The following is a 24692-nucleotide window of genomic DNA, read 5'->3' on the forward strand; positions in this document are numbered from 1 at the left end:
CACCTCAAGTCATGTTGGCCCCTATGCAGTAAAGCTGCTTCTCTTGGTCACCAGCTCTGCTCCCCTCAGATGCCATCTCCATCAAGTAGTTTGCTGGGTGAGCTGCTCATGGACCTCCCCCTTGCTTACCCAAATGCTGCTGGCATGTCACAAATAAACACTTCTCCATGCATGTCGGCTATCCCTCAGCCTGTTCGTGCAGCCATAGCTGGAAGTCCTGCCTTTGAAAGACCTAAACATGGGAGGAAGGACGTAGAGATCTGGGGATGTTAGAGGGTCAGCTCCCCATGTCTTCTCATTCCTTTGTATCTACGTACATTTCCAGTGGCTGTAATTCTCCTGTTTCTTGATGAACTTCACTTAACACTTATTTCAGGGCAGAAAAGCAATGATCTCCTATATAAAATTTTTTTTTTTGGCTGAAAATAAATATTGTCTGGCTTTTAGTTTGAAAGCTTGTTCACTGGACAAAGGGTTCTCGGTTGACCATTTCGTTTCTCTTTCCAGGGTATGAGTGTTTCGCCCTCGATTGCTGGCTGTGGTATGTGATGAATCACCTGTGATGCGTGATGCACTCATCCTTCCCAGCCCCCCATTAGACGTTTATAACATTTTCCTCTTTACCCTTGGCGTGCAGCGACATGATCAGGATTGCCATGGAGTGGTCTTTGCATGTTTGTTCTGCTTTGGATTTGCTGAATTTGCTGAATCTTTGGGTTTAGATTCTATATAAGTTTGGAAAAAGTTGGCAATATTCTTAAAATATTTGTTTTCCCTCAGTTATATATAAATCTAATATACACGAAGGTACACCAAGGTCTGTTGTACGATTTTTTTAAACTTTTTTTTTTCTTTCAGTGCTTTATTTTTAATAGTTTTTATGGCTGTGTCTTCAATTTTTCCAGTCGTTTCTTCTGGGATGTCTAATCTGCTCATCTGTGGTGTAGTTTATTCCTGGTGTTGAAGTTATCATATCTTAGAAAATTTATTCAGTTCTTTTTTATATATTTTGTCTCCTCACCACACTCCTGTTTTTCCTCAGCCTTCTCAAACATAAGGAGCCTATTTCTAATTAGTAGGTTTTATTTTCTGCTAGATCTATCATCTCTGTCATTTATGGGTCTCTTTCTATAGTTGACTTTACTAGTGCTCATGAGTTATATTATTCTTCAGCTTTGCATACCTCATAAATTTTGATTGGATGCCAGACCTGGAAAATTTTATGTTGTTTGTTACTGGATTTTGTTTCATTAATGTGCCGTAAGATTTTGTTCTAGCGTGCCCTTGGTCACTGGAATCTTTCAAGACTTCCTGTTAAGCTTTTTTTAGGGTGGGCTCCAGAGAAGCTTTCAGTCTAGCCTAAACTTATTCCTGTGGTGAGGAGCATCCTTGTGAAGATTCGGCCCTACGCATCTCAAAGCGTTTTTGCCACGGGCGGAGCCCTTGTGAGCTCTAGAATAATGCTTCTTAGGGTTCTTTCTCCCCTGTAGATATTTTCTTCTTAAACGTGCACCATTAGAACTTCACCACAGACTCACGAGCCCCTCCACATGTACCCAGAGCTGTCGCTGAAGACCTCTTGGGCTCTTCTGTGCTTCGCACTGCAAATTCTCCATCTGACTCTTTTGGTGTTTTCCCAATCTTTACCCCAGAAACTGCCTTCCAAACCGTCAATTGGTGTAAATGCATGATTTGTTTATTTTCCATCGCTGGGGAATGATGGTTCTACTCAGTCTTTTCTCGATGTCTGTAATATTTTGTACAGTTTCCTACTTGACACTGACTTACAGGTAAATACAACCCCTATTGCTTGGCTGAATGCCAAAGTCCTGTTGACTCCTATTTTGATGATAGGCAACCTCATATTTTTAAAAGAAGTTCTATTATCTTTAGATTTTCCTCTTACTATTTTGTTGTGTTCTCTCTACTTATGTTTGTGGAAGATTTTTTACTTCTAGAAACCCAAAGGACACTAGGTTTCTCTCTATGAGCCCTGGAAGACTCATAATGTTCAACACAATTCACCAATAAAGATGTCTGTACTGATGGCTTTTTTTTTTTTTTTTTTTTTACTGATGGCTTTTTTCATGGGGCAAGTTTTTACAATAAATTCAGTGTCTTCCATAGATTATCTTGTGCCAATTTGGCTAGATTGTACATTTCAAGTAATATATCCACTTCATCTGAGATGTTGAATTTGTTGGCATAAACTTGTAATAATAAATTCTCTTGCTATCCTTTCAGCTTCTGTATGATCTGTCATGAGAAGTTATCCTTTTTTTTTTTTTTCTAATATTTGTTTTCTTACTCAGGTTAGTCCAATCTATACCAATTTTGTTGATCATCTTCCATAACCAGGTATTGACATTGTTTCTTTTCTCTTTTACTCGTCTTCTATTTCACTGATTTCTGCTCATTGTGGTATTTTTTCCATCTTCTTTCTTCATATTTAATTTTCTAATCTTGAGGCGGTAACTTAGAGAAAGTCTCAGATCCATATCCTACTTTCTTTCTTTTTTTTTTTTAAGATTTTATTTATTCATGAGATACACAGAGAGGCAGAGACACGGGTAGAGGGAGAAGCAGGCGCCATGCAGGGAGCCCAATGTGGGACTCGATCCTGGGTCTCCAGGATCATGCTCTGGGCAGAAGGTGGTGCTAAACTGCTGAGCCACCCAGGCTGCCCCATATCTGACTTTCTAATAAAATTTAAAACTACATTTCCCTTTAAGCACTACTCTAGCTGTTTCGAAGAAATGTTAATGTAAATTAATTTTTTTTATTAGTTAGTGTAAACATTTTTTTTTTCCAATTTCCTTTGTGATTTTTTTTTTTTTCCCCTTTGGCTCATGGATGATTTAGGAATGTATTGTCTAATTTCCAAAAGTTTGAGGTTTTCCTATGTATCTTATTGGTATTGATTTTTATCTTAATTCTGTTAACACTTGAGAATGCACTTTGTATAATTTCAGTTTGTTAAAATGTACTTAGACTTATTTTGTGGCCCATCTAATGGGTCTGCCTTTGTGAGCATGTCTACACACTTGAAATGTTTATTCTTCAATTCTTTTTTAAATTTTGTTTAAGATTTATTTATTCATGAGAGACCCAGGCAGAGACACAGGCAGAGGGAGACATAGGTTCCATGCAGGGAGCCTGATGTGGGATTCGATCTCAGGACCCCCCGGGGTCACGCCCTGGGCTGAAGGCAGACGCTCAACTGCTGAGCCACCCAGGTGTCCCTATTCTTCAATTCTTCAGTGTTGGTTCTTCTAGATGGCAGTTAAGGTAGTTAATTGTGCTTTTTATATATTCTGTCTCTACTGATTTTCCTAACTTTTCAATAAATTGCTGAGAGAATCTTAAAATCTCCAGTTTTAATTATGGAATATTGTAGGTCTTTTCTGTCAGTTTATTCTTTACATAATTTGAAGCTCTTTGGTGCAGACACATTTATGGTGCTTATGCCTTCGTGATGAATTGACGACAACATCATCATGCAGTCATCAGTGCATTTGGGAAGACCCTAACTTCTGCTAGAGTCTACATTATCAAATATGAATAAAGCAGCCTCCCTATTCGTACTGTTTGTCTGGTGTATAGTTTGTATCGGCTTACTTTCAACCACTATGCATCTTTTTATTTAAAGTGCATTTTTTATAGGCACAATGTAGTTCTTGCTTTTTATATCCAACGTGATCATCCTATTTTACTTCATTGAAATAATATATGTACACCAAAAAAATTGTATTCACATACGTATTTACATACTATTTTATATTTAGTGCATTTTTTCTATGTATTGATGTACTCTTTGTATTGTCCCATTGTATTTTCCTCATTCGACTCCTTTTCCCGTCATTCATTAAACGTAGATTTCCTACCTATCGCATTTATACACATTAAAGCCTCATGACATGATTATACTTTTTGCTTTAAAAGGTATGTGTATTTAAATATTTTAAGATAAAGTAATCTGTTTATTTTTATATTATATAATTGTGTTAGCAATACATATAAACAAGCCATATTAATAAACAATCATGTATGCATATTAATGCATGTTTATAATTGATATGTTTAGGGTATGTTTTGCATTTCTAGGATTTACATTTTTATCCTTGAACTTCTCGGTGATATTCCTGCAGAGTTGAGTTTCCCCGTGTCATCCTTTTTCTTCAACTTGGAGAGCTTCCTTTAATTCTTCTTGTAGAGCAGATGTGAGGTGTTGTGGTTTACTCCTGGGCCCCACAGTTTGAGGAGAGTCCCGTCACTCACAACAGGTATCCCGTGAGAATGGTGTCTCCTCTTGCTGCCTCCATGGCTCTCCCCTCATCTGTCATCTGCAGTACGTGGCCTCTTATGTGCCTTGGAGTGGGGCTATTTGTATTTCTCCCCTTTGGGTTTTGCTGACACGATTGAATCTAAAATACATGCCACCAATTTAGAAGTTTAAAGTCACTATTTTCTCATAATTGTTCTTCCTCTTTCTCTGCCTTCTTTCCTGATGCGCTGATTGTGCTTTCATTGTAATTTTTGTGGTGGTGACAAGTTTCTGAGGCTTTTATTATTTTTTTGTATTTTTTTTCCTCTTTAGACTGCATGGTTGTATATATCCCCCTTCAAATTTATTGACTCTCATTATCATCTCTATTCGCTTGTAGATGCATTCAGTAATTTTTTTAAATAAAAATTCAGGTACTGTGTATTTTCAGTTCTGTGTGTACATCCGTGTGTATTGATACTCAAGCATATTTATATGATCTATCTCTGAGCTTTACTAATGTCTTATTTATATACTTATGTGCTATTTCCCTTTGCCCCACTCACCATGATTGTAATCGCTGTTGGAAAGTCTTCGCCTGGCCATTGTGACATGCAGGTTACCACACCATGGATTGCGTTTTTCTCTGGAAGTATATTGAAAACCTTTTCCTGCCCCTGTATCTTGAGGAGTGGTGGATTCCTCTGCCCTGCGAATGTTAGGTTGCAGAGATTTGGATTCCTTTGTTCTTTCCAAAAACATGGAAGATTTGTGTCTACACACAGCAGAATGGGCTCTACCCAAATTCCAAGCTCCATTGTGTACGTGGCAGGCAGCCACTCAGGCCTCTGCACTTTCCCACCTGCCCTGCACACCAGGCTTCATAGGTGGGCTGCAGGGGTCCCGGGGTTTATGGCCAGAACTGGGACTTCAACCTTATGGCGCTCTCCTTTCTGCAGCCCTGTGGTCCCAGGGTCCCTGTCCTGGTTCCCTCAACCAGGACTAGGACAGCTTGTCCAGCAGAACCTTCCCATCCCTGCCACCTGCCTGAGCCAGCGGTCAGGGGAGAGCTGCAAACAAGGGGGGCTCACCTAGAGACAGTTGCTTCCTTCCAGTCTCCACACTCCCAAACCATCTGCCTGCTTGTGTGCAGGCCTGAATTCACTCAGAAAGGTTTTCTGTTTGTTTTTCATTTTTCCCAGAGTTTACAGTTGCTATCTGAAGGCAGGTTGTTTTGCTAGAACTCCCTCCTTCATATTAGAAGCACAGTCTCCTGCCACCTGATTTGAAAGTGAATTTCTCCAGAAAAGCTTTGCTTCTGCTGGCTTCTTGATAGCTTATCACTTGGAGGCTCACATAAAACTGTACCTTTCTTTGCTCTTTTTTTTTTTTTTTTTTTTTAAGGGAAGGTACTGTATTAAGTGTGGATTCATGTGCAGGAATTTCCAGGGTTTTATATATATATATATATATATATAAATTTATATACATTTATATATATTATTTATATAATTTTATTACATATTTATATTAGAGTTGGAAGAATATAGGATGTATGTAGATATACAAGGAGATGTATAAGAGTTAGAGATATAGTGATATTTATATATATTTAATGTAATATTTAGATTAGAGATATGTAGGTATATCTATTTAGATAGATATTTATTTATATAGATTTATCTATATATTTATTTATATATATTTATATATAGTTATTAGATATCTTTATATATTATCTATAGTATATAGATTTATATATATTTATATATCTTTTCTCTTCTATTTCTATTTCCGTATGTCCCATATATATGTGTGTGTATATGTTTTTTCCTTTATCCAGAGGTAAATTTGAGGCAGAAACATACTCCTGTAGTTTACCTTGGGAAGTGGGGGGAGAAGTCTTGTTCTTGTGATTGTCTGTCCCCCCCCCCCCCAAGTATCTCTGTGTCTTCATGCCTCCCCCTACAGTGGCCTCAGATTTCTCTTCTATTCCTGGATCGTGCACGTCCTTTAAACCCAGACTTCAGGGCACCAGAAATCCCGGGTTATAGACCCCTGAATCATTCAGGGCAAACCCTGGCTCCAGTATGTTCTTATCCCTGTGGATTCATGTGCGTTTGTTTCTGCCCCCTGAGGAAATCACCTGTTTAGCCTCCAGATCAGAGGGGTGTAACAAGAGATTTTGAAAAGCAGATTGTATCCACTAGGTTTAGGCCATAACAAAAGATGTTAGCTGGACTGTTAGCCATCCTTCTGCTGAATGCGACTGCCTCCACTTCCAGAATTTTCTCTTGGCTGAGAGTCTTTGTAGTAGAGATACACCTCAGGTATATGTTGTAAGCAACTGCATGGAGTCCAGTTAGGAAGACCAATGTGTAGGGGGTTTCGGAAGTCACTGGGGGGAAAACAGTGAAAATATTCCACTTTTATGATGTTACTAGTTATATATAAAATACTGTGCGTGTTTAATAGTGCCCAAAACTTTTTAAAGCTACTTTTTGTAATCTTTGCCGAAATCCTATGTTACCTATTCTCATTTCGCAGATAAGAAAGGTGAGGCACAGATGAGTTAGCTCATCCAGCATCCCACAGGTAGCTAGCTAGCCATCTTCCTAGTGACTGTCAGAGAGGGTTTCTGCTGGGCTTCCACCTGTGTTAGCTGCCCAGATTTCCTTAGGAGAGGACTGACTTATCTGCTCCAGTAAATTTTTCCATATTCTGGAAAACCACAAGATTGATCAATGAGGAAGTCCACCCAAGGTTCCACATACTGTGGCAAATTGTGATTTCCAGAGATGACCACAACAATATTTCCTATATCCACATATTTTTGTTTTTTGTTTTTTGACGTTTGCTTGCCACTCCTCCAAGAGGTGAAGTATAATTTTGCTTAGATGAGTCTGTACATTGGGTATGTACTCTGAGCACCAAATGCTAAGCCAGTCTTCAGAGGACTCTGGTCCTCATCCTCAGCTTTGGAGGTTTCCCTGCTGAGGTTCCAGACACCGTGAAGACAAGCCACTGTTGCTGGTGCCTTTCTGAAATCCCAAACCACGGAATGCATGTGCACAACTAGAAAGTTGTTTGTGCCTCTGAAGTTGGGAGTGTTCTATTATGTAGCAACTCAAACACATCCCTGAAGAATGAGTGAAGCTCAAGTGCACAGAATAAATCTTCAGAGCCTAGAAGCCTCCTCCATGCTTCGCATTGTACCTGTGTATTATCGTTTTGGCTGCTTTTATGACCGAGCTTATAGTGGCATGAACAATTTCAGATATTATCATGAAGAAAAGAGTGGGGAAAATGGCCCCAGGTAAGATTCCGTGAGATCAAATATCTCCAAAAATTCATGTGACAGAGATACAGAATTACGCCTTATCTTCGGAATAGTCTACCTGTTAGGATATCAGATCAGAGTCTACACATAAAAACTTTCTCCATTAGCAAAGTATATGAATTTTGCGGCATATTTTTAATAGGACCAATTATAGTCCTTAGAAAAAGTGTTTTTATTGGTTTTCACAGCAAATAAAGGCTCACAAAATGTATTTATAACTTTGTTATATCTGAGAGGCAATTAAAGATTCTTTTTTCCTCAGGTATCACATAAATGCAATCACTTATTTGCAGAGAAGTGGTCATTTGCAAATCAACACAGCAGTTGGAACAGGAGAGAATGGAAGCACTTGAGTGAGTGGTTGAGTTGTGCCCACTGCATCACCACAATTTTTAATAGTTGATTGACCTGTGTTCAGGTTAATAAGTTTGTTTCCTGAACTTTCCAGGCTCTGCAAGAAAATTCATAGCACTGTCACTTTATGCTTGAATCTAGAATGTTCCAGGGATTTAGTCAACCCATAAAATATGGTTGCTTTAAGACAGCAAAGTACAGCAGGAAGGACAAACTGTTTTTTTTTTGCTGAACACAAAGCCACAGCTGATCTTCTTTGGTTTCTTTTGTCCTCTTTTATCACCTTGCCTGTTTCTTTGAAACTTAAAATAGGAAGCCATTCCAAATCAGTTTCCATAAGCAAAAATCCACTCAAAGTCAACTCTATCCATATTAAGAGAAAGGGAAAGATTAAGCACAAAAATTATGGAGGTTAATTAAAATTTTGAAACTTTTGCCAAGAATTTCGGCAAAGAATGCAACAAACCTGCCTTTGTGGTTCCCTTATAACCACTTAGGGGAATGCCACCTGAAGAAGAGTTAAACTTTGACGACCCTCCTCGGTCTATTTAGAAGTGGGCCAAAAGGCAAGGGGAAGTAATTAAGAACCCAGAATGCTCTTGAACATTTTAGGCATTTAAATATCGAAGCCAAATTTGCTGGGGAATGGTGGTAGGCAATGAGAAACTTCTTTGCATTAATTAGAAGGTAGTGTTTGGTGCTAATACAAATGGAAGCCATCAATATCCAGTTCTCAGCCTGAACAAAGAGGGACTTCCTACCTCAAGGTACATTTACCTTAATTGCAATTCTCAGAGCCTCGAAGTGGTTTCCCATTGAAATTATATGGGCTTTTATCAGAAATGAGGTCAGCATATTCATGACATTTGTTATGATTGTCTTTTCTTACACTGACTTTCAGCCACTTTAATATAGAAATCTCGTTCAGCAATATATGTGTTTTCTTTCTCTAAGATTGAACTTTGATCAAATTTGTTATAATACCTGTAGTGGCTCCCAGAGATTAAATTAAAACACCGTGTAATTCATACTAATGCAGCTAATTAAGTCATGATCCATTCTTTGAATAGAACTAGCTGCTTCAGATCCAGATAACAGTGTGGTGTGCTGTGGAGGAAGTTCTATTACTAGCCTCCATGATAAGAAGCTGGGATTTGGAGCAAAGTGATTGGACCCAAATGGCAAAGTGACTCTTAGAGCATTTTTGTTTTGTTTTGTTTTTTAATCCCTTATGTAAGAAAAGATAGGAGGGTTCAAAGCCAAGGGCCAAATAAGAATTCTTGGCCTTATAACCCCTAAGTGGTTATAAGGGAAACACAAAGGCAAGTTTGTTGCATTCTTTGCCAAAATTCTTGGTGCAAAAAGTGATTTTATTAACACATGAGGACAGGGCTGGGGGTAGAAAGCTGCACAAGGAGTGACTGATGATATACTTTCAAATTAGGAGGGGATTTGGGAGAGCATAAGTCTCTAAGCAACTTGGAAGCAAGGTTCCCAGGATCCCGAGGGGGCGTGCTATTATTGGGAAGAGATCATTCACTACTATCGAATAAAACCTGAGTCATGAGACCTTTCAGATACATATCAGTGGGCCATGTGCTTGGGGATGATCGCCAACATTCACCTTGGGGAGTTAGAGATAAAGGAAATTTCTAAAGGAATTTTTATATGTTAGAGTAGACTCAAAAGGATCCTGGGGATTGGCTTAAGATTGCCTCTTACCTTCAGCAAAGTATTAACATCAAGGAAGTTGAGTCCCTTGAGGATGTCCAGGATTTCATTTCAAGGATTTGTCAATGGGCTGTGAATAGTAAGGACATTCAATAATTTTTCTTCTGCCTTTGTTCCTACATCAGTCCCTACTTAAATGTGATTGCCAAAATTCTCAGTGGATCAGAGCTACAGTTACAGAACTGGAAGGTCTAAGTAGCATCTAGATCAATTCCCTCACAAGTTATTTGGGATAAGTCTCAGTTAGGTGGGAATGAACTTTCCCAGATAACCACCAAGTCCCAACATGAACCTGGCTTACTCCATCCTTGCCTGGTAACCTACACAAGCTGTTAAGGGGCTAGTGTGTGAAATGCGTATGTGAGCTGGCGTCATGTGCCCTTGAAAGTTTAACTAGAACTGGACTGAGTTCTCCATCCTTCAGCATCTAGAAAGTCCAAGGCTTCCTCCAAGCCTTCTCTGAGGTTCCAAGGATTTATATCCTCATGAAGACATCACATCTGATCTTGACCACCAGACTCTTAGCCTAATCAGGTCCTACCTCTAGGGTATGTTCTTATTTCTCTGCCTCACACTTCCCCGGTGTGGAAACTGTCCTTTTGCTTTGATTCCCTACAAATACTATTCTCACAATGTAGTGGTTTTACTTTGACATTGTGATATTGTGATTTTTTTTTTTTATGAGAAATATATATTTGATCCTCTTCCCTGTTTCTGGCACAGAGCTCCTAGACCCCTGAGGATTTCTTTTGTTAGGTTGATCAGGTGACTTTTAGAAAGTTCCTAGATAACCTGGGGCGGGGACTGGTTGCTAAGGGAACCAACCTTGTGTAAGAGGGTTGCAAATTTCAGTCCCACCCACTGACCTTCAGGGAGGAGATAGGCTGGAAGTTGAATCAGTCACAAATGACCAATGAGTTAATCCATTTTGCTTATGTAATGAAGCTCTCCTAGAAACACAAAGGAAGGGGTTCAGAGAGCTTACAGTTGGTCAGTCAGAAAGCGTCCATGTGCGGCTGTACTTGGCCCAAACTCCAGGAAGATAGAAGCTCCTTTGTTAGAGCTCTTGCCCTCTGTATCTCTTCATCTAGATGTTGATTCTTATACTTTAATATCTTTCATAATAAATCAGTAGTCTGGTGAGTAAATGGGTTTTCTGAGTCCGGTGAGCTACTCTAACAGATTAATCAAACCTGAGGAAGGGATCATGGGAACCTGATTTATGGCCAGTCAGAAGCACAGGTGACAACCTAGATTAGTAATTGGCATTAAGTTGGAGACGATCTTATGGAACTGAGCACTTCACTTAATCCAATGGTATCTCTGGGTAGATAGTGTCAGAATTGTGGTAAATGTGGGACACCCAGTTGGTGTCTGAGAATTGCTTGTTGTGGGGGGAAAACCCTCCATATAGTGGAACTGGGTGCCGAAGATCTGTAGTGGTGGGAAGGGACGCAGCATCACATTGTATGGGCAACAGTGAAATGTTAGATACTTCTCTATCTTAACATACCTATTTTCTGCAGCTGTCTGGAGCTCTGTAAGACCCTGCCTAGGATTCTGATGGTCTCCTGTCTTTTCTGAGCCCTTGAACATGCACTTGCTCCACCTCGGATTTGGCCACTGAGATTAAATCCATGTGGGACAATCCACATGGTAACATCTGTTGAGGTGGCTTCTCTTGCCCATCCCTGTCTCTGGTAAAGTGCCTACCACAAGGCAAGAAATCAGTTGTTCATATATTACGATGTGAAAGCATGTGTGGGAAGCTTATTTTCCATGAGGTAAAATTTTATCGAGGAGATAGAAGATTGAAGATGCCAGCAGATTAATTCCCTCTTCTTCCCTTCCCCTTTATGGATTATCCCAAGGCATGTTGTTTCTGTAGAATCATCTGAAAATAGCCTTCAAGGCCATGTGACAAGCAGAGTTTCCTTCAGAAGCCTTGGGTAGCTTGGTCAGGCATCATGAGGGTTTTCCTCCTACCGTCCCTCCCTGTTACTCCCCAGGGTTGTGCCTCCTCATAAAGCATTAGCTTGTAAGCTTTGCCTCAGGGTATTTTAGGGAACTTTGCCTGACTGATTCTGGAAAACAGGCCCTCAAAGTGGGACCTTGCAGCTGTATTGCCTTCTGTCTGAGAGCAGTACTGGCACAGCAGTGAGGGCACAACTCTTGGCATGTGGGGCAGCACAGTTTCTTACCTTCCACCTGTAGTCAGCTAGAGTAAGGGGTGAGTCCTGGGAAAACAAATAGCTACAGTGTGTATCTAAGTATGTGAGCAATGATGATTATACAGTTTGTGGGGGGATGCCGTTTTTTGGGGGTCTTTAAAGGCAAGTTTTATCAAACATTTAAGCAAAAAAAATCCACTCTTAAACTATCTTGGAGTATAGATAAGGAGATGATATCCCTGATATGATATTTTGAATATCATAGAATAATTTTGACAGGAGTATCACAAGAAAGGAAAATTATAGGTCATTCTCACTCATTAACACGTATACACAAGCTGTCAAAATCTAACTGTACAAAAATGTTAACATATCATTACTGAGTTAGGTTTATTCTTTGGTGAAAGGTTAATTTAAGAAAAGTTATGAAAACTTAAGGAAATTATGTAATTAGTTTAATAAATAAAACTGATAAAAATTAATCTCCATTTGAATCTAAAAACCTCCACTCTCAAATTGCTAGAACTCCTACAGCAATTCGGCAATGTGGCAGGATACAAAATCAATGCAGAGAATTCAGTTACATTTCTATACACTAACAATGAGATTGTAGAAAGAGAAATTAAAGAATCCTGTTTACAATTGCACTAAAACCTATAAGATACCTAGGAACAAACCTAACCAAAAGGTAAAGTATATGTACTGTAAAAACTACGGAATGCTTAAGAAAGAAACTGAGAAAGACACAAAGAGATGGGAAAGCATTCCATGCTCCTAGATTGGAAGAATAAATATTGTGAAAATGTCAGTGCTACCCAGAGCAATCTACATGTTCAGTGCAATCCCTATCAAAATACCATGGACTTTCTTCACAGAGTTGGAATAAATAATCCTAAAATTTGTATGGAATCAGAAAAGACCCCAAATAGCTAGAGGAATGTTGAAAAAGAAAACCAAAGCCGGGGGCATCACAATGCCGGATTTCAAGCTGTATTACAAAGCTGTGATCATCAAGACAGTGTGGTACTGGCGCAAAAACAGACACATAGGTCAATGGAACAGAAGAGAGAATCAAGAAATGGGCCCTCAACTGTGTGGTCAACTAATATTTGACAAAGCAGTAAAGAATATCCAATAGAAAAAAGGCAGTCTCTTCAATAAATGGTGCTGGAAAAACTGGACAGCCACATGCAGAAGAATGAAACAGGACCATTCTCTTACACCAGACACAGAGATAAACTCAAAATGGACAAAAGATCTAAATGGGAGACAAGAATCCATCAAAGTCCTAGAGGAGAACACAGGCAGCAACCTTTCTGACCTTGGCCACAGCAACTTCTTACAAGGCACGTCTATAAAGGCAAGGGGAAAAAAAAAATGAACTATTGGGACTTCATCAAAAAGCTTCTGCACAGGAAAAGTCAACAAAATTAAAGACGACCTACAGAATTTGGAGAAGATATTTGCAAGTGATAAAGGGCTAGTATCCAAGATCCATAAAGAACTTACCAAACTCAACACCCAAAGAATAAAGAATCCAGTCAAAAAATGGGCAGAAGACATGAACAGACATTTCTCCAAAGTAGACCTACACATGGCCAACAAGCATATGAAAAAAAATGCTTCATGTCACTTGTCATCAGGGAAATACATATCAGAATCACAAAGAGATACCACCTTACACTGGTGAGAATGGCTAAGATTAAGACAGGAAACAACAAATGTTGGTGAGGATGTGGAGAAAGGGGCACCCTCTTACAATGTTGGTGGGAATGCAGACTGGTGCAGCCACTCTGGAAAATAGCATGGAGATTCCTCAAGGAGTTAAAAATAGAGCTACCCTATGACCCAGCAGTTGTCCTACTGGGTATTTACCTCAATGTTACATTTGTAGTAAAATGGCAGGACACCTACACCCCAGTGTTCATGGCACCAATGTCCATTATACCCACACTGTGGAAGGAGCTGAGATGTTCTTTGACAGACGAATGGATAAAGAAGATGTGATATATATGGAATACTACTCAGGCATCAGAAAGCATGCATACCTAGCATTTACATCAATGTGGATGGAACTGGAGGGTATTATGCTGAGTGAAATAAGTTAATCAGAGAAAGAACAGTTATCATATGATTTCACTCTTATGTGGAATATAAGAAATAGTGAAAGGGACCATTAGGGAAATGAGGGAAACTGGGGAAAATTAGAGAGGGAGACAAACCATGAGAGACTCCTAATTCTGGGGAAGCAAAGGGTTGCAGAAGGTTGACTGGATGATGGGCATTAAGGAGGGCACTTGATGGGATGAGCGCTGGGTTTTAATTCTATATGTTGGCAAATTGAATTTAAATTAAAAAAATGACCTCTGTTGTCCATAAACAATCTATGAGCAGTCTAAGAAATAGAAGACAAATGACTAAAACCCTGAAAATATTCCCTGTAAGATTATATAAACTACAAGGGTGCATGTTGTCACTACCTGAGTTCAATGTTGAATTAGACAGACATCCTAGCCAGAATGATAACCCAAGAAGTAAAAGGAATAAGGACTGGAAAGGAATGATTCTAAGTATGAGGAAAACTAAAGTAATTTACAAATAAATTGTTGTATGCATGTGTTACTTCTTTTAATTAATTATAAGTAAAAAATGACAAATATCTATAATTATAACACTCAGAAGTAACTAGAAGTAACATGTTGGTATATCTTCTAATTTTTCCCATTTATTTTTTAATAGAGCTTGAGTTTTATTTAGATGAGAACACAGAATAGCTGATTCACTAGTTTTTTGAATCAACTGATGAGATGAAATTATGGTTAGAACAATCAGTTTAACCTGAAGAGCCATTTATTTTAGACCATAACTTAACAGGAAATAAAATAATATTCAACTTACAGGATGATATCTTTAAGTGGTTAAAAAACAGAGCCGTTAAAGAGGATTTAAACCTCTTCTTGAGACGCCTGGGTGGCTCGGCAGTTGAGCATCTGCCTTCAGCCCAGGGCATGGGCCCTGGAATCCCGGGGTCGAGTCCCACATCGGGCTTCCTGCAAGGAGCCTGCTTCTCCTCTGTCTCTGACCCCCTCTCTCTCTGTCTCTCATGAATAAGTAAAATCTTTAAAAATATAAATAAAATAAATAAATAAATAAATAAATATAAATAAATAATAAATCTCTAACCATTAGGGAGAGCTTTATATGTACTCAGGAATTACTGAAATAGCCTTTCTGATGGATCTTTTTTTTTTTAAGTTTTAGTTTAAATCCCAGTTATAACAGAGTGTAATATTAGTTTCAGGTGTACAATAGTGATTCAACACTTCTATATAACACCCTGTGCTCATCACAACAGATTCCTTCATTCATCCCATCACCATCCTCCACGTACCTCCTCTCTGGTCACCATCATTTTATTTCTGTGGTTAAGAGTTGGCTCCTTGGTTCACCTCTGTTTTTCCCTTTGTTCATTTATTCTGTTTATTAAATTCAGAATGAAGTCACTTTTCACAATGGCCTTAGAGGTAATGCAGAAAGAAAATAATGGAATTATGCCAACTCATTGCCTAATTAGGACATGATCTGAAAGTGAGAGCACCTGAATATCCTCTCTGGAAGACTTCAATCCTGCAGCCACAGGACACTGCTAAAAATCCAGACCCAGCATCTGATCACAGTGCTAAAGGATCTGGATCTAAACACACAGATGTAGGAGGCTCCTGTGTCAATGTCACGTCCCTCAAAAGATCCTCAAAGCCACTTGAGGGATGAGATTGAGCATTTTGAATACTTGGATTCCCCTGAATCCTTCCAGTTGACAGAAGCAGATCTTTTAAATTACCGGAAACAAACAGCCTCATGTCTCCTGGAGAAGAGGTGGTGATACCTCCTAAAGGAGGGGCCTCACAAGATAGAGATTGCACCCTCACCTCATTGATTGATACCCAGAAGGAAGTACAATCCCTGCTTCAGAAAGAAATAGGTTAGTTGGCCAAAGGTACTCAGGACCTGGATAATACGTGGTGGTAGATCTGAGGGGGGTTGTCACAGGTAAGACTGGACCTCCTGTGTGTTCAGTAGGGAAGAAATGTGAACTTATGGGGGATTCAGAGGGGTATGCACTATGACTGAGGATTTAAAATTTTGTTAGAAACCCTTGGAGCTTGTCCTACAAGTTCAATGGTATGGTCCCTCATACATTAAAATGGCTCAAAAAGGAGAAGATGGACATGTCAGACTTTAGGATGTTGTACCACATAAATTTCCTGAACAAATGATATGTGACATAAATTTCATGAACAATAGACGTGGACAGCCCTAAACCAAAAGGGGTGGTCCCGTGAGTTGGAGCTCATGCTGAATGCCAGATGTGGTATTTTGGCTGGAGCAGACATAGCCTGTCGGCTTGGTGTGCAGCTATCGACGGGACGATGTTTCCATCTCGATGCCATTCACTAGGCCTAATGAAACGTGATTTGTCTTTGCACGGCAGGGCGAGTGGTACAACCTGTAGTCAATACCGCAGCGCACCTCATCACCAGTTCTGGATGTTCAAGATGTTCTGGAGAACATCTTGTTGGCCCGCTGTATGGGTGACAGCCTCTTTGAATCTCGCAGCAGGGTATCTATCACGTTTGGGAGGACTGCTCTAATCCCTTTATCAGGTGACCCAAAGGCCCCCGGATTCTAGGGCACAGAACTGGGGACCCTGTAGCTACAACCGGCTGTGATTTGCGTCCTTTATCACGTAAGCCGTGACGTCAGCATGCCTCTCCCTGCTTGGGTTCACTGTGGGGCATGAGGCTGTTGAGTGAAGCCTATCAGTCCCTGGGAGGTATGTGGAGCTTGGTCTCCCTAGAGTTCACGAGCAAGGTTAGTCCCTTCTCAGGCTAAAACACTCTCAATTTGAGAAACAGCTTGCTTTATTATTCCGACTGTAGTATAGACTGAGGCATGGCACACAGCATGATTATGTGATCCAAGCCAATCATAATACTCTGTGTGGTGTTGAAACCAGTGAGCCGAAGTTGGGGAGGGCTTGGCAGGTCTCCGTTGTGTGATTTAAGTGGTACGTTCAGGATCGGATTTGAGCAGGTTCAGGAGGCGTGATGTCGTGCCAGCATTCTGTTTAAATTATTCTTCTCCCTCAAACCAGGACTAACAGGAGAAAAGGACTTGAGTCTGGGTCCTAGGGGATTGGCATCACATACATCTTTTTTTCCTAGAGCTTCTGTAAGTGACTTCCCCAACTGGGTGCCTTCAAGCAATAGGAGTTTACTCTCTGACAGGTCTGGAGTCTAGAAGTCTAAATCCAGGGGCCTGCAGGGTCATGGTCTCTCTATAGGATCCAGGGGACAAGGGACTCTGGGTGGCTCCATGGATTGAGCATCTGCCTTTGGCTCAGGTCATGATCTCAAGGGTTTTGGGATTGAGCCCTTTAGTGGACTCCCTGCTCAATGGGAAACCTGCTTCTCCCTCTACCTTTACCCCTCCCCTGCTTGTGCTCTCCCTCTCTCTCTCAAATAAATAAAACCTTCCAAAAAATATGTTTAAAAGATCCAGTGGGGTAATCTTTCCTTGCCTCTTCCAGCTCCTGGTGTTTGTAAGCAGTCCTAGTGTTCCTCGGCTTGTAGATGCTGCCCATCTCTGCCTCTGTCATCATGTGGCCATTGCCTCCCTGTGTGTCTGTCTCTTTCCAAATTTTCTCTTCTTTTAAAGGACATCAGTCAGATTAGGGCCCACCCTAAGGACCTTATCTCCAGTTGATTACCCCTGCCATGTCCCTATTTCTAAATAAGATCACCTTCGCAGGTATTGGGAGTTAGAACTGTAACATGTTTTGGGGGACACAGTTCAACCTGTAGATTTAGCTGGCTTCAAATGTACTAGTGGCACATTTTATCTGCAGTTTAGGGAGGCTCTAGAAATGCAGCAGAAAGGAAAGTCTTTCCAGTCAGGAGGGCTTTGTGTTATCTATGCTGATAGAGGGAAAGGCGATCTTTTTTTTTTTTTAATAATAAAATTATTTTTTATTGATGTTCAATTTACCAACATACAGAATAACACCCAGTGCTCATCCCGTCAAGTGCCCCCCTCAGTGCCCGTCACCCAGTCACCCCCACCCCCCGCCCTCCTCCCCTTCTACCACCCCTAGTTCATTTCCCAGAGTCAGGAGTCTTTATGTTCTGTCTCCCTTTCTGATATTTCCCACCCATTTCTTCTCCCTTCCCTTATATTCCCTTTCACTATTATTTATATTCCCCACATGAATGAGAACGTATAATGTTTGTCCTTCTCCGATTGACTTACTTCACTCAGCATAATACCCTCCAGTTCCATCCACGTCGAAGCAAATGGTGGGTATTTGTCGTTTCTAATGGCTGAGGAATATCCCACTGTATACATAGGCCACATCTTCTTTATCCATCATCTTTCGATGGACACCGAAGCTCCTTCCACAGTGTGGCTATTGTGGACATTGCTGCTAGAAACATCGGGGTGCAGGTGTCCCGGCATTTCCCTGCATCTGTATCTTTGGGGTAAATCCCAGCAGTGCAATTGCTGGGTCGTAGGGCAGGTCTATTTTTAACTCTTTGAGGAACCTCCACACAGTTTTCCAGAGTGGCTGCACCAGTTCACATTCCCACCAACACTGCAAGAGGGTTCCCCTTTCTCCACATCCTCTCCAACATTTGTTGTTTCCTGTATTGTTAATGTTCCCCATTCTCACTGGTGTGAGGTGGTATCTCATTGTGGGTTTGATTTGTATTTCCCTGATGGCAAGTGATGCGGAGCATTTTCTCATGTGCGTGTTGGCCATGTCTATGTCTTCCTCTGTGAGATTTCTGTTCATGTCTTTGGCCCATTTCATGATTGGATTGTTTGTTTCTTTGGTGTTGAGTTTAATAAGTTCTTTATAGATCTTGGAAACTAGCCCTTTATCTGATACGTCATTTGCAAATATCTTCTCCCATTCTGTAGGTTGTCTTTTAGTTTTTTGTTGACTGTATCCTTTGCTGTGCAGAAGCTTCTTATCTTGATGAAGTCCCAATTGTTCATTTTTGCTTTTGTTTCTTTTGCCTTCATGGATGTATCTTGCAAGAAATTACTGTGGCTGAGTTCAAAAAGGGTGTTGCCTGTGTTCTCTAGGATTTTGATGGAATCTTGCCTCACATTTAGATCTTTCATCCATTTTGAGTTTATCTTTGTGTATGGTGAGAGTGGTCCAGTTTCATTCTTCTGCATGTAGATGTCCAATTTTCCCAGCACCATTTATTGAAGAGACTGTCTTTCTTCCAGTGGATAGTCTTTCCTCCTTTATCGAATATTAGTTGACCATAAAGTTCAGGGTCCACTTCTGGATTCTCTATTCTGTTCCATTGATCTATGTGTCTGTTTTTGTGCCAGGACAACACTGTCTTGATGACCACAGCTTTGTAGTAGAACCTGAAATCTGGCATTGTGATGCCCCCAGATATGGTTTTCTTTTTTAAAATTCCCCTGGCTATTCGGGGTCTTTTCTGATTCCACACAAATCTTAAAATAATTTGTTCTAACTCTCTGAAGAAAGTCCATGGTATTTTGATAGGGATTGCATTAAACGTGTACATTGCCCTGGGTAACATTGACATTTTCACAATATTAATTCTGCCAATCCATGAGCGTGGAATATTTTTCCATCTCTTTGTGTCTTCCTCAATTTCTTTCAGAAGTGTTCTATAGTTTTTAGGGTATAGATCCTTTACCTCTTTGGTTAGGTTTATTCCTAGGTATCTTATGCTTTTGGGTGCGATTGTAAATGGGATTGACTCCTTAATTTCTCTTTCTTCAGTCTCAGTGTTAGTGTATAGAATGAAAGGTGATCTTATGTACAGATGTCAACTCCTGGGCAGTCGCCAAGGGACCAGTCAGACCATCAGGAGCCTGGATGGAACCTGATTGGTATGTTGGGAACAAAAATATCTGGAGAAGAGATGTGTGAGTGAGCTCCTGGTGGTGGGTATGATGTGTATGGACTTCTCATGTCTCTCAGCCTCAAGATTTATGCATTGAGTCCATGGATAGAGCGGCCTCAGTAACAGGGATGGAAACTATATACAAGTGCAAGACGATGGGTACCTCACAAGGCTGATCCTTCTAGAAGCAGAAACCAGTGTGAAGCCTCCTTTTGCAGGGAGACTTTCCAACCTCTTAGTGGTAGGTCAGTCTTGCATTCAGCTCGTTTTATCTTAGGCGGGGCAGCATTTTGTACCAGAATTGCTACGTGTTTTTAGATACTGAACTGCCGTCACTGCCAGCAATATAATCTGGAAGTATCGACACCCAAAGGTGTATGGAGGGCCTTCGCCATCAATATCATGCCTGGCATGTCACGGCCTTAAACCAAGAGATTGACTTTTAGGTGAGGAAGTTATCCTGTTGGGCTCATGACTGTCGATTTCCCTAGTCCTATTACGTGCTCCCACGCAGAAGCTGCTGATGACCTAGGATGCTCAGTTGGAGGTTAGCTCGGGGACAAAGTTTGTGGGGATGGAGAACTGTGCTCTGGGGTATATGCTTGGTACAGGAATTGTGGAGTATGGTGCTGTGGGCTGTTACGGTACAGCCTGTCGGGATGTAAGTCATTCAACTATCACCCCCCGTGACCAACTCTTGGGCTTATGTTTCCCATTTCTCTTCCAGATTAACATAAGTTCTTCCCAGTTAGAACTCTTAGTTCTCAAAGGAGAAATTTCCTGTCTGGAGAAGGGTGGGCTCTGACCAACAGCTGACAAGTTTGGTCTAAAGGGCAGGCGAAAGGAGTTGGCTTTCCGTCTGGAATCTCTCATTGTGTAACCATTCCCCTGAGGAAGCATCGCAGTCGAGGGTGGACTGGGGCTGCTGAAGCCAGCAGGTGACACGTGCTGGAAGGGGGAAAGATTCAGCTTTAATTGTGTGTTGTGTATATATTTTGTATTTTCTGTATATTGTAATGTTTGGGCATCATAAGAAAACCTTTCTGACTGCCAGCTCCTGGGATAGCCAATTCCTAGAGCTAACAAGGGCTCAGCTGGGAGCATGCCTTTGAAGAAGTAACCTGTGCGGAGCCATTTCTTCTGTCTCTGGTCTGTGTACCCCAGGAGTCAGCATCATTCTGTCTTAATCATCCAAGGGCCTCCAGACACCAGGTGACAGGAGAGTGCCTCTATCGCTGAAAGCCTGCCATAATTAGATAAGCTGACCAATCCTTAACTCCTTACTCCACCTTGCCTTGCCTTTTGCGTGGAAACCCCAATGAAAGTCATGGCCTAAGCCCTCTCCTTGCCTGTCTCTTGCCTCCTAATAGCCTCCTTCGTGCTTCCCCACGTGGTCCCGAGGGCTATGCTGGGCCTCCCGTATCTAGGACCTGTGAGTAGAACAGACTTTGTTTCTCTGAGCTTCTCCTCTGACTCCTCTTGTGGCTGCACATGACTGACCACGTCATAGAACAATGTAAAACAAGTTGGGACACATCTTGACCAATAGGGGATTGAGATGGGAGATTGCTGGCAGATAAATTTCCTCCCCATTTCTCCCATAAATGGACTATCTGGCAGCATGCTGTCTCATGAAACTATGCCCAAAGACACACCATGGGGCTGAATGCTGGCTGTTTTGTTTTTTTTTTTAATCTTCATGAATGTAATTATTCAATTACACATCACATATTTCCTTGACATCCTTTCCTAACTCATGCCCATTCTCCCATATATTTGCTGTCCTGGGATTGCACTTTCTGATCAAATATTAGAAATGAGATTTTTATTAAGTGTTATTTTCTTGGGATCTCCCTGGCCAAGTATCTTCCCTAAATCTCCTACCTCTCCATGGATGGTGTGACCGGTCTCTTTCCCAAGACTTTGTTCTTCTCTTCTTGAGCTACAGAAAAGTCATTCAGTTCCTGCTCACATCTTCATAACCGAGCAGGTCAGCTGTCTTTCCCCTCAGCCTGTGCACCAAAGATCTCTCATCTTGTTTAGTATGCCTACACTTCATCTTTGTTTGAAAGAAAAACATGGTTGAACTCCATGGCAAGATCTTCCCCCCTTGACTGAATGTGTATGTATTTTGAGGTGCATCAAAAGGCCTGTCTCCCAAAATAGTCTCTTCTTCGCTGCTTTGTCCTCAAGTTCTCATCTCATTGCCAGTCTGTTCTTGCTTTGGATACAATGCATGTGGGGATGCAGAAGCCATTTGCTGTGTCTGACTGAGGGAGTTGCCTAGGAGGACCTCTTTGCAGTGTTGCTTTCTTTTCTCCAAGACCCCAGAGATTGCCAGTAGACTACAAAGAATTATTTAGACAGGATCTGGATACAGAACAAATCCTGCGTCAACAGGACCCTCAAAAGTCCTGAAATTCAAGCCTGGTTGAGTGTTCAGCTTAATCGACATGGCTTTTTCGAGTCTAGGGCTACTCTTTCAAATCTTGGAGATCCTTTCTTTGAGGTTGGTGTACCTTGAAGATTTATTGGCCTTTGGATCACCATTGCCACTCGTAACCCCCAAATTTATAAATTTTAAGTAAGTATGTACTATTAAATGGTCACTGTGCTTAGGTATCTGGGATGGGGATTAAAGCAGCTCTCAAGGTTGGTCTCTGCCCTTGGAAAGGTGGACACTGACACATTATTAGAAGGAATTATATGACTGCCAGGGTAGAGATGCCTTATAAAGTCCATAATGATGTGGCCCCGTCACTGCTGGGACTACATTGCCAATGACTTTCCCCCCAGCTCATGTGGCTCCAGCCACACTGGCCTCCTTGCTGCTATTGAACACCCCAAGTGTGCTCTCATCTCAGGTCCTCTTCACCCCAGTTTCTGTCATCTCCAGTGCTCATATGGCTTCTCCTTTGCTCCCTCCCTTGTACACGTCTTTAGTCAAATGTTCACTTTTGAGCAAGGCTTTCCTTGACCACCGATGGAGAATAGCAAGCCTTCCCTCACTCCTGCCCTCTCCACGGCGCTTCTCCCCATAAGAACTGCACCTCCTGCCTTGGGTTTTGGTTATTTTCTTCCTTGGCTCAGTATAGTCTTCTCGAAGGCAGTGTGTTTGAAATGCTTTGTTCAGTGTTCTCTCTCAGCTTAGAATAGTGCTCAGCACATCTTAATAGCTCCATAAATATTTGTTGAACGAATGTAAGAATATAAGGAAAATTTTCAGAAGGTTTTTGCTGTTTTTCTTCCATCTTGGTTTGGATGTTTGACCAGTTCTTAAAGTTTGTGTCTTTGAATAGCTTGAGCATTTTTTGTTTTTCCCATTTCCGTATCTGGGGTCAACAGGCACACACTGGGGCTCTGCAGCACTCAGGGATCCCGTGAAGACAGGGACGGGGATATTTAGCTGATGGGTATGTGGGAAGGCCTGTGGAGACACTCTAGTTCAAAGGAAAATTAGTGGGCTGCACAAAACAAATGTGGGCAGGTTAACAGGCGGCTCAGCACAACCTGTTCCTCCAGAGCTTGGTGAAAAGGAATTACTTGTAAATATGAGCCAGCTGGTTGATTCAGTAAGTCTTGTCTATCAGCAGCAGCGTGGATTCAATCTGGGCCAGGCCAACCCCTCCACTGGGGCTGAGAGACAGCCTGGGAGAAAGGGACAGATAAACCAAAGACCTCTCCAATCCTGAAGGTGCTTCAAACCCAAGCAATTGGTTGGCCGGACTAGCAGTGAGTGGCACAAGTAGAGAAAAAGAAGAAAAGAAAATAGGATTCTGGGTATCAGCATCCTGAAAATTTTCCTTTTTCTCCACCTGCAGGAATTTCGTTTATACCTGTGTGCCCACACCCCTGTAGTTCCCTTTGCCTGGCAGCAACTGGCAAGACCCTGTTCAGCGTGTGCCTCACTCCCCACTGCCTGTAGGGAAGCTTGCTCCCTCCTCCAGACCCTCAGCATGCTTTGTGATGGTCTTTATTATCACTGATCAATGTGGGGGGGGGTGTGCAGGTGTGCCCACTCGCTCAACTCTAAACTCCTCCCAGGCACAGACTGTATCTTCCTTCTCTTTTGAATCTGCTGCAACTCCTCCCCCGATGCCAACTCCTACACCCAGAGATCTGGTTCTGAGCTGGGATCCAGGCGTGCGTAGGTGTTCATGCTCCCCAGGTGACTGAGAAACGCGCCAATTCAGCCACCCAAATGGAAAGTCACGGTTGCTGACCTATTGGACGGTCTAGGTCTGTTCACAGGAGAGGAGCCTACTGGTGGTAGGAGAGGCAGATCCTTGCAAGTAAGAACTCTGAAACACTCCTTATAGGCTTATCTATATGCCCTGCCAACCCCCCAACAGACTCAAAGTCCTGAAGTTGCTCAGATTCCACTTTTTGCGAAGCTCATCCAGCAGCGTGGGTCTTAGTGAGGAGTGTGGCAACGTCTCAGTGGGGCCCAGTGGCGGCGACCCTACTGGGAGATCAGAGCCAGAGAGCCTGGAGGCCACGTGTGGACATCAGCCAGAGTAGGAAGCCGGACATTATTTGGAGAAATTCCAGGGATAAGGGGACGACACTGACCCTCCTGTGGACAGGTCCTGGCTTCTCTGGGAGGCCAGGCCATGTCACTGCCCTGGGAGATGGTGCATAATCCAGGGAAGCATCTGCAAAGATGCATCCAGTTCCCCAGGACCTCCCCCAGATGGTCGGGTAACCCCCCGAGCACTGGGCACTTAGCAACGGGGCACAGAGCCGAGAATCCCAGGAGTGCGCTTTAAACTTGTTGCCATCATTCTCCCTTCGGGACACCTGGGGAGGCCCAGGCGGCAAAAGCAAGACAAGAGCTATTCCTCTTCTGTTAGGTGAACCTGACACTCCACGGACTC

At 41.8% G+C, this 24692-nt stretch overlaps 1 long non-coding RNA gene across 2 annotated transcripts in view; it reads left to right on the forward strand.

Annotated features, from left to right (window-relative positions):
* Positions 1-16613: 16613 nt before the first annotated feature.
* The window catches only part of LOC106559858, a 41987-nt gene continuing 33908 nt past the window's right edge, over positions 16614-24692 (forward strand). For both annotated transcript variants that reach the window (XR_005371719.1, XR_005371718.1), the window contains exon 1: positions 16614-16732. This is a non-coding gene — a long non-coding RNA (uncharacterized LOC106559858). The remainder of the gene's footprint in view (positions 16733-24692) is intronic.

The sequence above is a fragment of the Canis lupus genome, chromosome 16 (assembly GCF_011100685.1).
Source record: "Canis lupus familiaris isolate Mischka breed German Shepherd chromosome 16, alternate assembly UU_Cfam_GSD_1.0, whole genome shotgun sequence".
NCBI lineage: Eukaryota > Metazoa > Chordata > Mammalia > Carnivora > Canidae > Canis > Canis lupus.